Genomic DNA, 14648 nt, shown 5'->3' on the forward strand with positions numbered 1-14648 from the left:
AGTGTCCTCCAAAGCCTAGACTGTTAGTGAGAGGGGCTGAGCAAGAACTGCATGATAAGGGGGTACACAGCAGCCATTCCACCCCCAGGAATGGGCCATACGTGTTTCAGAGCTCAATTGTTTGGGGGAGAAAGGATTCTGTCCTCCTGTTACGACTCCTTGAGGTTATTGAAGAGTTTCATAGTGCCCAAGATCTCTACGGGGCAAACTGAGCCCCCTTAGGCCTCACTCATGGAGAACTCTTCACAGGAAGGAGCCTCTGATCTCACCTCCTCACTCAAGCTGGCAGGAATTTGCCTCCACCCTCAAAGCCTGGTCATTTCACTCAGCTTTACACTTGTCCTTGTTCCCAGTTGATGAATGAGCCAGATTCTTAAATCATTAAGCAATCACAGAAAGAGAAATTATTGATTTTTAATTGTAGCAAAGGTTTAAACAAAATTCCCAAAAAGTCATTACCTAAATGTCATTATTTGTCTTTTTGGGTCCTCCTTAACTGAAAGGATGGTTTTAAAAGGTTACAGAAGTGGTAGGCTTCTTCCCTCCGAGGAGGGCTTTTCCAACTTCCTGATGAATACTCAACTCTAATCCCTGGCAAGGCTGCAGCCCCCAGCCTTTAGGATCCCAACTGCATTTCCTGAAAGAACAGGACAAGGAGTAAATTCCTAATAATGTGAAAAAGAAATTCCACAGAGCCATGCTGTGAAAGAATAAATTTACTTAAATAAGATCAGCAAAAAGTAACTGATATAGTTTGGATATTTTCCCCCACTCAGATCTCATGTTGAATTATAATTCCCAAGGCTGGAGGTGGGGCCTGGTGGGAGGTGTTTGGATCATGGGAACAAATCCCTCATGGCTTGGTGCTGTCTTTGCAAAAATGAGTGAGTTCTCATGAGATCTGGTCATTTAAAAGTGTGTGGTGCCCCCCCACCCCAACCATCACACACACACACAAACACACACTCTCTCTCTTTCTCTCTCTCTTGCTCCTGCTCTGCCATGTGAGATGCCTGCTCTTCCTTCACCTTCCACCATGATTGGAAGTTTCATGAGGTCTCCCCACAAGACAAGAAGATGTCAGTGCCATGTTTTCTGCAGTCTGAAGAACCATCAGCCAATTAAACCTCTTCTCTTTATAAATTACCCAGTCTCAAGTATTTCTTTATAGCAATGCAAGAATGGCCTAACAGAGAAAATCAGTATTGAGGAGTGGGGCATTTCTATAAAGATACCTGAAAATGTGGAAGTAGCTTTGGAACTGGATAACAGGCAGAGGTTGGAAGAGTTTGGAGGACTCAGAAGACAGGCAGATGAGGGAAAGTTTGGAACTTCTTAGAGACTAATTTAATGGTTGTGACCAAAAAGCTGGAAGTGTTATAGACAGTGAAGTCCAGGATGCTGAAGTCTCAGATAGAAATGAGGAACTGATTGGTAACTGGAGCAGAGGTCACTCGTGTTATGCCTTAGCAAAGAGTTTAGTTCATGCATTCTGTTCACGCCTTAGGGATCTATGGAAGTTTGAGCTAAAGAGTGATGTTTTAGGATAGCTGACAGAAGAAATTTATAAGCAGCAAAGTGTCCAAGATATGGCCTGAATGCTTCTAACAACCTATGCTCAGATGAGGGAACAAAGGAATGACTTGAAGTTGGAATTATGTTTTTAACAGGGAATCAGAGCATAAACGTTTGGAATATTTATAGCCCCAGCCATGTAGCAAAAAAGAAAAAGCTTTTTCAGGAGAGGAATTCAAGCATGCTGTGAAGCAACCACTTGCTAGAGATAGTTGCATAACTAAATGGGGGTCAAATGCTAATATCCAAGATGATGCAGAAAAGGCATTGAATGCATTTCAGAGGTCTTCCCAGCAGCCCCTCCCATTACAGGCCCAGAGGCTGAGGAGGGAAGAATGGTTTCATGGGCCAAGACCAGGGCCCCGCTGCCATGTGCAGCCTTGGGACACTGCTCCTGGCATCCCAGCTGCTCCAGCTCAAGCCATGGCTCAAAGGGGCACAGGTACAGCTCCAGGTGCCACTTTGGAGAATGCAAGTCATGAGCCTTGGCAATTTCCACATGGTATTAAGCCTCCAAGTGCACAGAGTGTAAGAGCGATGGATTCTTGGTAGCTTCCTCGTAGATTTCAGAGGATATATGGAAAAGCCTGGGTGTCCAGGCAGAAGCCTGCTGCAGGGGCAGAGCCCTCACAGAGAACCTCTACTAGGGCAGTTGAGGCAGGGGGGAATGTGGGGTTGGAAGCCCCATGCAGAGTCCTCACAGGTGAACTGCCTAGTGGAGCTGTGGGAAGAGGGCCACTGTCCTCAAGACCTGAGGACAGTGGTAGATGGTAGATCCACCAGCAGCTTGCACCCTGCACCTGGAAAAGCCATAGGCCTTCAACTCAAGCCAGTGAGAGCAGCCTTGGGGGCTGCACGCTGCAAAACCACAGGGGTGGAGCTGCCCAAGGTCTTGAGAGCCCACCCCTTGCACCAGTGTGACCTGGATGTAGGACATGGAGTGAAAGAGATTATTTTGGAGTTGTTTTTTTTTTAATTTAAGTTTTAGGGTACATGTGCACAACATGCAGGTTTGTTACATATGTATACATGTGCCATGTTGGTGTGCTGCACCCATTAACTCATCATTTACATTAGGTGTATCTCCTAATTCTCCTAATGCTATCCCTCCCCCTCCCCCCACCCCATTGACAGGACCCAGTGTGTGATGTTCCCCTTCCTGCGTCCAAGTGTTCTCATTGTTCAATTCCCACCTATGAGTGAGAACATGCAGTGTTTGGTTTTTTGTCCTTGTGATGGTTTGCTGAGAATGATGGTTTCCAGCTTCATCCATGTCCCTACAAAGGACATGGACTCATCCTTTTTTATGGCTGCATGGTATTCCATGGTGTATATGTGCCACATTTTCTTAATCCAGTCTATCATTGATGGACATTTGGGTTGGTTCCAAGTCTTTGCTATTGTGAATAGTGCCACAATAAACATACGTGTGCATGTGTCTTTATAGCAGCATGATTTATAATCCTTTGGGTATCTACCCAGTAATGGGATGGCTGGGTCAAATGGTATTTCTAGTTCTAGATCCTCGAGGAATCGCCACACTGTCTTCCACAATGGTTGAACTCGTTTACAGTCCCACCAACAGTGTAAAAGTGTTCCTATTTCTCCACATCCTTTCCAGCACCTATTGTTTCCTGACTTTTTAATGATCACCATTCTAACTGGTGTGAGATGGTATCTCATTGTGGTTTTATTTGCATTTCTCTGATGGCCAATGATGATGAGCATTTTTTCACGTGTCTGTTGGCTGCATAAATGTCTTCTTTTGAGAAGTGTCTGTTCATATCCTTCACCAAATTTTTGATGGGATTGTTTGTTTTTCTTTCTTGTAAATTTGTTTGAGTTCTTTGTAGATTCTGGATATTAGCCCTTTGTCAGATGAGTAGGTTGCAAAAATTTTCTCCCATTCTGTAGGTTGCCTGTTCACTCTGATGGTAGTTTCTTTTGCTGTGCAGAAGCTCTTTAGCTTAATTAGATCCCATTTGTCAATTTTGGCTTTTGTTGCCGTTGCTTTTGGTGTTTTAGACACGAAGTCCTTGCCCATGCCTGTGTCCCGAATGGTATTGCCTAGGTTTTCTTCTAGGGTTTTTATGGTTTTAGGTCTAACATGTAAGTCTTTAATCCATCTTGAATTAATTTTTGTATAAGGTGTAAGGAAGGGATCCAGTTTCAGCTTTCTACATATGGCTAGCCAGTTTTCACAGCACCATTTATTAAATAGGGAATCCTTTCCCCATTGCTTGTTTTTGTCAGGTTTGTCAAAGATCAGATAGTTGTAGATGTGTGGTATTATTTCTGAGGGCTCTGTTCTGTTCCATTGATCTATATCTCTGTTTTGGTACCAGTACCATGCTGTTTTGGTTACTGTAGCCTTGTAGTATAGTTTGAAGTCAGGTAGCATGATGCCTCCAGCTTTGCTCTTTTGGCTTAGGATTGTCTTGGCAATGCAGGCCCTTTTTTGGTTCCATATGAACTTTAAAGTAGTTTTTTCCAATTCTGTAAAGAAAGTCATTGGTAGCTTGATGGGAATGGCATTGAATCTATAAATTACCTTGGGCAGTATGGCCATTTTCATGATATTGATTCTTACTATCCATGAGCGTGGAATGTTCTTCCATTTGTTTGTATCCTCTTTTATTTTGTTGAGCAGCGGTTTGTAGTTCTCCTTGAAGAGGTCCTTCACATCCCTTGTAAGTTGGATTCCTAGATATTTTATTCTCTTTGAAGCAATTGTGAATGGGAGTTCACTCATGATTTGGCTCTCTGTTTGTCTGTTATTGGTGTATAAGAATGCCTGTGATTTTTGCACATTGATTTTGTATCCTGAGACTTTGCTGAAGTTGCTTATTAGCTTAAGGAGATTTTGGGCTGAGACGATGGGGTTTTCTAAATATACAATCATGTCATCTGCAAACAGGGACAATTTGACTTCCTCTTTTCCTAATTGAATACCCTTTATTTCTTTCTCCTGCCTAATTGCCCTGGCCAGAACTTCCAACACTATGTTGAATAGGAGTGGTGAGAGAGGGCATCCCTGTCTTGTGCCAGTTTTCAAAGGAAATGCTTCCAGTTTTTGCCCATTCAGTCTGATATTGGCTGTGGGTTTGTCATAAATAGCTCTTATTATTTTGAGATACTTCCCATCAATACCTAATTTATTGAGAGTTTTTAGCATGAAGCGATGTTGAATTTTGTCAAAGGCCTTTTCTGCATCTATTGAGATAATCATGTGGTTTTTGTCTTTGGTTCTGTTTATATGCTGGATTACATTTATTGATTTGCGTATGTTGAACCAGCCTTGCATCCCAGGGATGAAGCCCACTTGATCATGGTGGATAAGCTTTTTGATGTGCTGCTGGATTCGGGTTGCCAGTATTTTATTGAGGATTTTTGCATCGATGTTCATCAAGGATATTGGTCTAAAATTCTCTTTTTTTGTTGTGTTTCTATCAGGCTTTGGTATCAGGATGATGCTGGCCTCATAAAATGAGTTAGGGAGGATTCCCTCTTTTTCTATTGATTGGAATAGTTTCAGAAGGACTGGTACCAGCTCCTCTTTGTGCCTCTGGTAGAATTTGGCTGTGAATCCGTCTGGTCCTGGACTTTTTTTGCTTGGTAGGCTATTAATTATTGCCTCAGTTTCAGAGCCTGTTATTGGTCTATTCAGGGATTCAACTTCTTCCTGGTTTAGTCTTGGGAAGGTGTATGTGTTCAGGAATTTATCCATTTCTCCTAGATTTTCTAGTTTATTTGCATAGAGGTGTTTATAGTATTCTCTGATGGTAGTTTGTATTTCTGTGGGATCGGTGGTGATATCCCCTTTATCCTTTTTTATTACATCTATTTGATTCTTCTCTCTTTTTGGAGCTTTAAAATGTAATGAATGCCCTGCTGGGTTTCAGACTCATATGGGGCTTCTAGTCCCCTTTTTTGACCAACTTCTGTCTTTTGTAATGGTAATGTTAACCCAATGCCTGTACCACCATAGTATCCTTGGAAGTAAATAACTTGTTTTTGATTTTACAGGCTCATAGATGAAAGAGACTTGCCTTGTCTCAGATGAGACTTTGAACTTTTGAGTTAATGCTGGAAAGAGTTAAGACTTTGGGGAACTATTGGGAAGGCATGATTGTATTTTGCCATGTGAAAAGAACATAAGATTTGAGAGGGACCAGGGGCAGAATAATATAGTTTCGATGTTTGTCCCCACCCAAATCTCATGTTTGAATTATAATTCCCAATGCTGGAGACAGGGCCTGGTGGGAAGTGTTTGTATCATGGGGGCAGGTTCCTCATGGCTTGGTGCTGTCTTCACGATAGTGAGTGAGTTCTCATGAGATCTGGTCATTTAAAAGTGTGTATACCTCCCTCCCATTCTCCTGCTCTTGCTCTTGCTCTGCCATGTGGACACCTGCTCCCCCTTCATTTTCCGCCATGATTGGAAGTTTTGTGAGGGCTCCCTAGAAGCCAAGCATATGCCAGCTTTGTTTCATGCTTTCTTTGCCATGCTTCCTGTACAGCCTGTAGAACCTGAGCTCTTAAACCTTTTTTCTTTATAAATTACCCAGTCTCAGGTATTTCTTTATTGCAATGTGAGAAGGACCTGACACAGTAACTTCCTCCATTTACTGATATGAATCAATTAATTGGCTGTATAAAATTAAGGGCCTGATATATGGGACATGTTATGAATTGAATGTTTGTGTCCCCCAAAATTCATATGTTGAAATATAATCTCCAATATTATGGTATTTGAAGGTGGGGCCTTTGGCAAGTAGTTAAGTCATGAGTGTAGAGCCCTCGTGATAGGATTAGTGCCCTTATAAGGAGAGGCCAGAATGATCTCCCTTTCTCCTTCTGCCATCTGAGAACATGATGAGAAGGTGGCAGTCTGCAATTTCGAACTGGGACCTCACCAGAACCTGACCATACTGGCACCCTGACCTTGGACTTGCAACCTCCAAAACTGTGAGAAGCAGATTTCTGTTGTTTGTAAGCCACCAGGTCTATGGTACTTTGTTCTATCAGCTCAAACTGACTAAGGCAGGACAAATTGTTTTTTATTCATTATTCATTTATTCATTACTCATTGACTTATGAATAAAGGGACAGGCATCCAAATAGGAAAGAAAGAAGTAAAATTATCTCTATTTGAAGATGACATGATCCCATATGTAAAAAACCCAAAGATTCCACAAGACACTGTTAGAACTAATAAATGAATTCAATAATGTTGCAGGATACAAAATCAATATACAGTAATCGGTAGCATTTTTATTCACAAATGCCAACCTAACTTGAGAAAATAAATTGAAGAGGACACAAATAAGTGGAAAGCTTCCTGTGCTCATGAGTCTGAAGAATTAATATTGTTAAAATAGCCATACTTCCCAAAGCAATATGCAGATTCAGCACAATCCCTAACAAAATCCCCATGGCATTCTTTGCAGAAATAGAAAAAACAAATCCTAAAATTTGTGTGGAAACATAAAAGACCACAAATGGCCCAAAGAATCTTGAGCAAAAAGAACAAAGCTGTAGGCATCACACTTCCTGATTTTAAATTATATTCCAAAGCTACAGTAATCAAAACAGTAGGGGATTGGTATAAAAACAGAAGTGTAGACTAATGGAACAGAATAGAGAGCCCAGAAATAAGTCAAAATATATATAATCAACTAATTTTTGCCAAATACATCAAGAGGACACAGTGGAGAAAGGATAGTTTCTCCAATATCTCCAGAAGTTGGATATTCATTGTCAGCAGGCCCTGCAAGCAATGATTTAGAGACCCAGGCTCCTTATGTCTTCTGGCTGCACCATCTTTATCACTGACTTTAAGGTGAATGTCTCCATCAAGCCAAATGAAGGGGAAAGAAAGCTGGAGAGTGACAGTGGCAGACCTGGAAGAATTATTTGTCACTCTCAGTTAAATTCCATTGAACGGACTTCAGTCTCATGACCACACTAACTGCAAATGAGATTGGGATATGAGGCCCAGCTGTGTGCCCAGGAAGAGAAAGAAATGTGCAAATAGGCAGCCAGCCTCTGCCACACACCCTCTTCACTGGCCTGCCTGCAGCGCCCTTACACGATTAACCAATTAACCAACAGGGAGCACACAGACTTGACCACAGCGCCATCAGCTCCCGCGAATATCAAGCTAGTCAGCCAGGTGTAGGTGCTGCTTCAGCCAGCTGAGCTGCATGTTTATCTTGTCAAGTATGTTCGTTCTCAAATCTATTTATGCTGGCTACACTGATATGTAGTTTAATTAGATGTTATAAATTAATGAAATATAAGTATTAAAAGAGAAAAAGTTATTATGTCTGCGAAACTGAAAGATGAATGAATGCTTTGGGGATACTAGATGGAGGTAGGTCACTAAATAACACTGCTACTAAATTAGGAGTGGGTGAGACCCCAGTAAAGGACTGGGGGTAGGGGACAAAAAGTCAGACAAATCTAGAAGTACTCAGCTCTCATTGTCTGGCACCTATCTTTAAGCTTTACCTTCACTTTATAAGAGTAAAACTGGAAATCTTTGCTGTCTGTGATGTATTACCAGTATAATATTCTAAAGAAAGAAGAAACTCTAACCAGTGGACAAATATTCAAAGAAATTACCTTGACCCTGTTAGATAATTTTCAATAAAAGGTAAAATCATGACTCTTATTCAAATATAAAAAAAGAACACATATTAAAGACTTTATTAAACTTATTAAATGAAGGAACCAGGTAAGTGTTCTAACCTTCAAAGGAAAAGTCAAAAAAGAAACACATTTATAAGCAGAAATGTTGAATTAAATGTGCAAATGGACACAGGCGGGCTTTCCCACATGAGACTGGGAAAACAATTTCCAGCAGACAAGACATAAATTGTGTGTCTATCAGTTACCTACAATGTAGAGATTTCTACAAGAGCTCCCATAGATTCAGCCTGATAAGGCAGAAGGCTGTGCTACAGAGGATGCAAAGTTTCCCGTTGAAGTACAACATGTTCTTCTACAACCCAAGTCAGAAGATTGGAGAATGAACACATTTATATGAGGCAAGTTAGAGGAAGTATGTAAGGTCTATGTATCGTTTTTAATGGTTTCTATATTTACCAATTAACTGGTTAACAATTAGCCTCAATCCTTTGAATTAGAGAATCTCAGTTGTAAGACACCTTCTTTCACTGGCCAAAAGGAATGGTTAAAGAAAAGATTTGTTGTTTTCTAGTTCAAAACAAAAGGAAACAACACAGGAATTGATTATCTTTTCCAAATGTAGTAACCTGGAAAAATGAGCATTAAAGATGTAACTATTTGGAGAAACAAAGTGAAGCATACCTAGAACTTCCCTGTAATATTTGTGCAATTTCCTATGAATCTATAATTATTTCAAAATAAAAAGTTCTTAAAAAGTACATTAAAGTACAGCACTAGTAGAGACTCCCGAAACTACCACCTTCCCTTTCCAGTAGGACAAAGGAAAATTGTCTGGGACAGGGAGCAAGGGACAAAGGAGGCTGCTCTGTGTATTCAAGACTAGGATTAACAAATCTTAGAGGACACAGCGTTTTTCTGCTCAAAAAGGGCACGAGGGTTACAAAGCCAAAATTGCCTGAGCAGTGTGGAGTGCAGAGAACTTGAACCTGAGAGTAGCAGATCTTAGCAGGAGATGGGACTCATTGCTTTTCTTAGATTTTAGGAGTTTGAGTTGTCAGTTTTTCTACTGTCAGATGTCAAAAAGTATAGTGGCAATAGCAGCAACATCAATGCCATTTTCCTGGTTTGGGGTGTACTACAGTTATGTAAGGTATTACCACTGGAGCTCGGGGAAGAGACTAAGGAACTCTCAGTACTACTTTTACAACAATTTAAATAATTGAGTCTACACTTATTTAAAAATAAAAGTTAAAAAAAGAATAGTGGCATATCATTCAAAGTTTATATAGTTGACTTTATAAACTTTTGCTGATTATACTTTGTTCCTGACACAGATAGAATTGTCTGGTAATTTTTCTGGGATGTTGGGTCTGTTATGAGGTCAGATGAATTACGGAGCAAATAAGGGTCAAATTAGCAGTAAAAGTATCATTCCAGGGTATTGGAACTTCCTCCAACAGTGTTTAAAGGACAATCAAAAAAACACTAACAAGTAGAAGTGCTTTTTATACCTTCAGGAAAGGACAAACTTAAGAGCTTTGTTCTGAGGATCATAGTCAAAGGTCTAGTTTCCGGTGAAGAATCATAGTCAAAGGTCTAGTTTCCGGTGAAGAAAAAACCTGTGGTTGTTCTGCTTCTGTCTCTGTAAATGCATTCAGAGTCAGATTTGCAGGAGAATTCTTTCCCATGCACAAATCTAAACATAGATTGGGCCTGACTATGCAAGTTTCCCTTAAACGGAAGAAGGGCATCAGGCACCCGAGTGTGTGATGGCTCCTAATACTGCGATTACAACAACTGGGCCCTCAGAGTTGCGGGTCCTCATGGCATCTCCACAGCCAGGCACGGGGCTTCGTCAGCACAACAATGATCATCTCCAGACGGTCTCTCTGACTTGGAATGGCAGCCTTTGGCTGAGTCACAGTAGGCTCCCCATAAACGCCTGCTCTGTCAGCCCTCCTTTGCCCTGGATGCCCCCTTCTTTATTCCTGCTGTGGAGGCTCACAGGGACAGGGAAAGTTTTTTTACAGACCGAACAAGCTACAAGGATTCTGCTACCTCATTTAGAATAATAATAAACAAGACCACAATTGTCTAGTGAGCACGATCTTTTAAAATAAACCTTCCCTGAGGAACAGGGGACTGTTTTGAGAAAGTAGCTTTTAGGAATGTGTTAAATGGCATTGTTTTATGGTTACTTGTACAGAGAGCGTTTTATCTGATGTTTTTCAGCACATGTGAGTGCCCTACCACTAGTTTATTCCAGTGCGATAAAATGTACTTTTTGTCCTAATATAGAGGATGCTGCTTACTAAAAACAGAAGCCCATTTTGCAACTTTGTTCATATATTTAAGACCCCAAGTCACAACTCTTTTTTTCTGTAGAAGAGCATGAGCAAACCCTTGGCATATTCTCAACAAGTTTGTAGCTATACGGGAAAGAATGTTGTCCCATCTTCCAAAAAGCAGCTAAACATCAGCCCAACTTTTTATGAAGTTAATTTCACTAAAAACTTGTATTTTCTTCAGCCAGGCGCGATGGCTCACACCTGTAATCCGAGCACTTTGGGAGGCCAAGGTGGGCAGACCACTTGAAGTCAGGCGTTTGAGACCAGCCTGACCAACATGGTGAAACCCTATCTCTACTAAAAATACAGAAATTAGCCAGGTGTTGTGGCGGGCACCTGTAATCCCAGCTGCTTGGGAGGGTGAGGCAGGAGAATCACTTAAACCCAGGAGGTGGAGGTTGCAGTGAGCCAAGATTGTGCCTCTGCACTCCAGCCTGGGCTACAGAGGGAGACCCTGTCTCAAAAAAAAAAACAAAAACAAAAACAAAAAAAAACTTGCAGTTTTTAAATTGCAGCTATGGCCTTCACTAGCTAAATTCAACTATTCAAGCACTGTGCTCAGGGGATGTAAGTCATCAAGACAAGCATAGTCCTCAGTCTTAGGAGATTTGCACATAAATTACAAAATCATCAATAAAATCAATAAACAAAGGGTAAATATATATCAAGTGAAGTGTTTGTTTTGTTTTGTTCGTTTTGTTTTCCTGAGATCACCCAGGCTAGAGTGCAGTGGCGTGATCTCGGCGCATTGCAACCTCCACCTCACAAGTTCAAGTGATTCTCCTGCCTCAGTCTCCCGAGTAGCTGGGATTACAGGCACACACTACCACGCCTGGCTTTTTTCTTTTTTTTAAGTACAGGCAGGGTTTCGCTGTGTTGGCCAGGCTGGTCTCGAACTCCTGAACTCAGATGACCCACCTTCCTTGGCCTCCCAAAGTGGTGGGATTACAGGCATAAGGCACTGTGCCCAGCCTCAAGTGAAGTTTTATAATGGTGCAAAATTGTAATCAACTTGAGTTTCAAACAAGACACTTTGGTTAAATAAATTATATTATATGCAAACCAGCCATTAAAAATGGTGTAGAAGACACACTTAATGATTTGGAAACAGTATAGTAAGTGAAAACAAACACCAATGAAATACACTGCATATATGGTGTAAACGTGCTGAAGGAAGTACAAATAATTATAGGTCACCTGAGGTTATCTCCAAATGGAAGGATAATGGGTGATTTTCATTTTCTTCCTTTTTCTTTTTATATTTTCTATAATAAATATGCATTATTTTGTAATTTGACAAAACTGATAATTATTTCCCCCTTAAGTGAAAGAAAAATGCATCCCTAATGTTATTTACAATATAAAAATCTGATGCTAATCAAGTATTTTCTTTTTTTTTTTTTTGATGGAGTCTCACTCTGTTGCCCAGGCTGGAGTGCAGTGGCACGATCTTGGCTCACTGCAACCTCCACCTCCCGGGTTCAAGCGATTCTCCTGCCTCAGCCTCCCAAGTAGCTGGGACTACAGGCGCCTGCCACTGCGCCCGGCTAATTTTTGTACTTTTAGTAGAGATGGGGTTTTACCGTGTTAGCCAGGATGGTCTCAAACTCCTGACCTTGTGATCCATCCACCTCGACCTCCCTAAGTGCTGGGATTACAGGCGTGAGCGACCGCGCCTGGCCTCAAGTGTTTTCTTTAAGAATATATATGTGATTGCTTGTCTGTATATAAGCTATTTCTGGAAGGAGACTCAAGAAATAGCAGTATTGATTGCCTCCAGGGAGGGGAAATAAGTGTTTAGGGACACAAGTAGATAGAAGGCTTTTCACCCAACATTGTTTTATCTCTTCTAAATGTGTAACCTATTCAAAAATTAATTTAATTAAAGCTTGGAAATTAAAATTTTAATCGATAGTAACTGAAAGTTACCTTTATCAGCCTTAGTCAAGTCCTTGCCTTGGTGTCATTGGCAAGCCTTCAATGCTTGGGACCTCAACCAGCATATCCCATAAGGTTTTTTCCAACTTACTCACTACAAGTAATGCATACGGGGCTGGGAGCAGTGGCTCACGTCTGTAATCCCAGCACTTTGGGAGGCAGAGGCGGGCAGATCACACAAGGCCAGGAGTTCGACAGCAGCCTGGGCAACATGGCGAAACCTCATCTCTACTAAAAATATAAAAATTAGCTGGGCGTGGTTGTGCATACCCATAATCCCAGCTACTCGGGAGGCTGAGGCAGGAGAATCACTTGAACCTGGGAGGTGGAGGTTGCAGTGAGCTGAGATCACGCCACTGCACTCTATCCTGGGTGACAGACCAAGACTCTGTCTCAAAAAAAAAGAAAAAAAGTAATGCATAAAGAGTCTACACATTCCTAAAGCTCCGCCATGGATACTCTTTTCAAGAACCTGATTGCTATGGGCAGAATGTTAAATGTAATGTGTTCTGTGGGCTACAGTTGACAAAGCAACCTATCAGTTACTCTATCCTGCTTGCTACACAGTTGTTGATCACGGCAGGTAGAGAGAATAGAGGGTGAAGGAAAGTCACTGATTTCATTGATGGGGTAAAATACATTGAGCTTGATAATCAAAATTGAGGCTAACCTTGGCACCATTACTCTAACGGCCACACTGGATCTTCCCATGTGTAAGGTTAATCTATCGGTCTTGGGATACCCTCAGTCCCACTTTTTCATTGACTTCCCTTTTGGAGGCCTATGACTGCAGGGTTTGCTTCTGTTCTGGTCTGTCCTCCTGGGATCCATTTAGCCTCCCCTCCCATGAAACTTTTTCTCACTGTTCCACTTCTGAGCCACTTGGGCCACTCAGGACTGCTATAGCACCTAAACTCTGGGCCACACTCTTTGGTGGTAATATACTGCCTTAGATGTTCACTGTGTAGTCAGTTGTGATTTGTTTCTCCAACTAGTTTCTCAGCTTCTGAAGGCAGGACCATGAACTATATTGGGCCCCCTACTGAACCGAACATAAAGTAGATACTCATTATTGCTTATTTGACTAACTATAATAACATAAAATTATGTACACACACACACTCTTTCCAGGAATATTGCTCTCTCTGCCTCAAGTTCCCCTCTCTTGTTCCACACATGGGGAATTCCTTGTCATTCCTCCAAGCACAGTAACTGATGTCACTGGGCTTTGATGAATCTAAGTCTCCCCTCTAGTCTCCAGAGCACCTCGCAAGCTGCACTCTCACATTGAACTGACTGCTGTGGCCCTCTACCCGCTCCACCGTATCACTCCCATTGAATGCCCATGCTTAGCCATGTCTAAACATAAAAGGGACCAACACATTTTTAATGCATCAAAGAATAGCCAATGGCAATGTTTCTCAGAGTGAATTCCCAATCCCACATTCTCTAAATTTTTTTGGATGTCCATGGATGTTCTATAAAAGTTTGTTAATATTGTGTTTTCATTTTGATTATTGGTCTACTTAAGAATATTTAACTCTATTATTAATGAATGAATGAATAGCTGAAGGAAGTCTTGCTAACCAGTGGGATTTGGGTGACCATGTTTACATGTGTATATTTATGTGTTGGTGTTCAGAAATTAAATGTCTCAACTAATTAGAAAAGAAATGGGAAAATACCATAAATATGTAAGTGATGCATTCGGTAAAGTGAAAGCCGAATGGCTGTCAAGACTATGTCTGTGAGTGAAGGTTTCATAGCAGTTTGATAGAGACCAGCGGTGGGAAAATGAGATCATCATGTCATACGCAGTCATGGAGACTGTGGTAGGGACAGCCAGAACATGGCCTCACTGCAGGATGAGGCATAGTCTCCACAGAACAGCAGTGTATCCCATGAAATGGCAACTTGAATTTTGTTGGGTTTGGTGGTCTTTTGTGGTCAATTTGTAAATTTCTTTTTGTTTTAAAATAGCAATAGGTGTTATACACATGAAGAGTTTATTACTAGCTTTATGTTGATGCATATTTAAGAAATATTATAAGAAAAATAATATGGCTGGGCGCAGTGGCTCACTCCTGTAATCCCAGCGCTTTGGAAGGCCGAGGTTGGTGGATCGCCTGAGGT

The sequence above is a fragment of the Pan troglodytes genome, chromosome 12, assembly GCF_028858775.2.
Source record: "Pan troglodytes isolate AG18354 chromosome 12, NHGRI_mPanTro3-v2.0_pri, whole genome shotgun sequence".
Classification (NCBI taxonomy): domain Eukaryota; kingdom Metazoa; phylum Chordata; class Mammalia; order Primates; family Hominidae; genus Pan; species Pan troglodytes.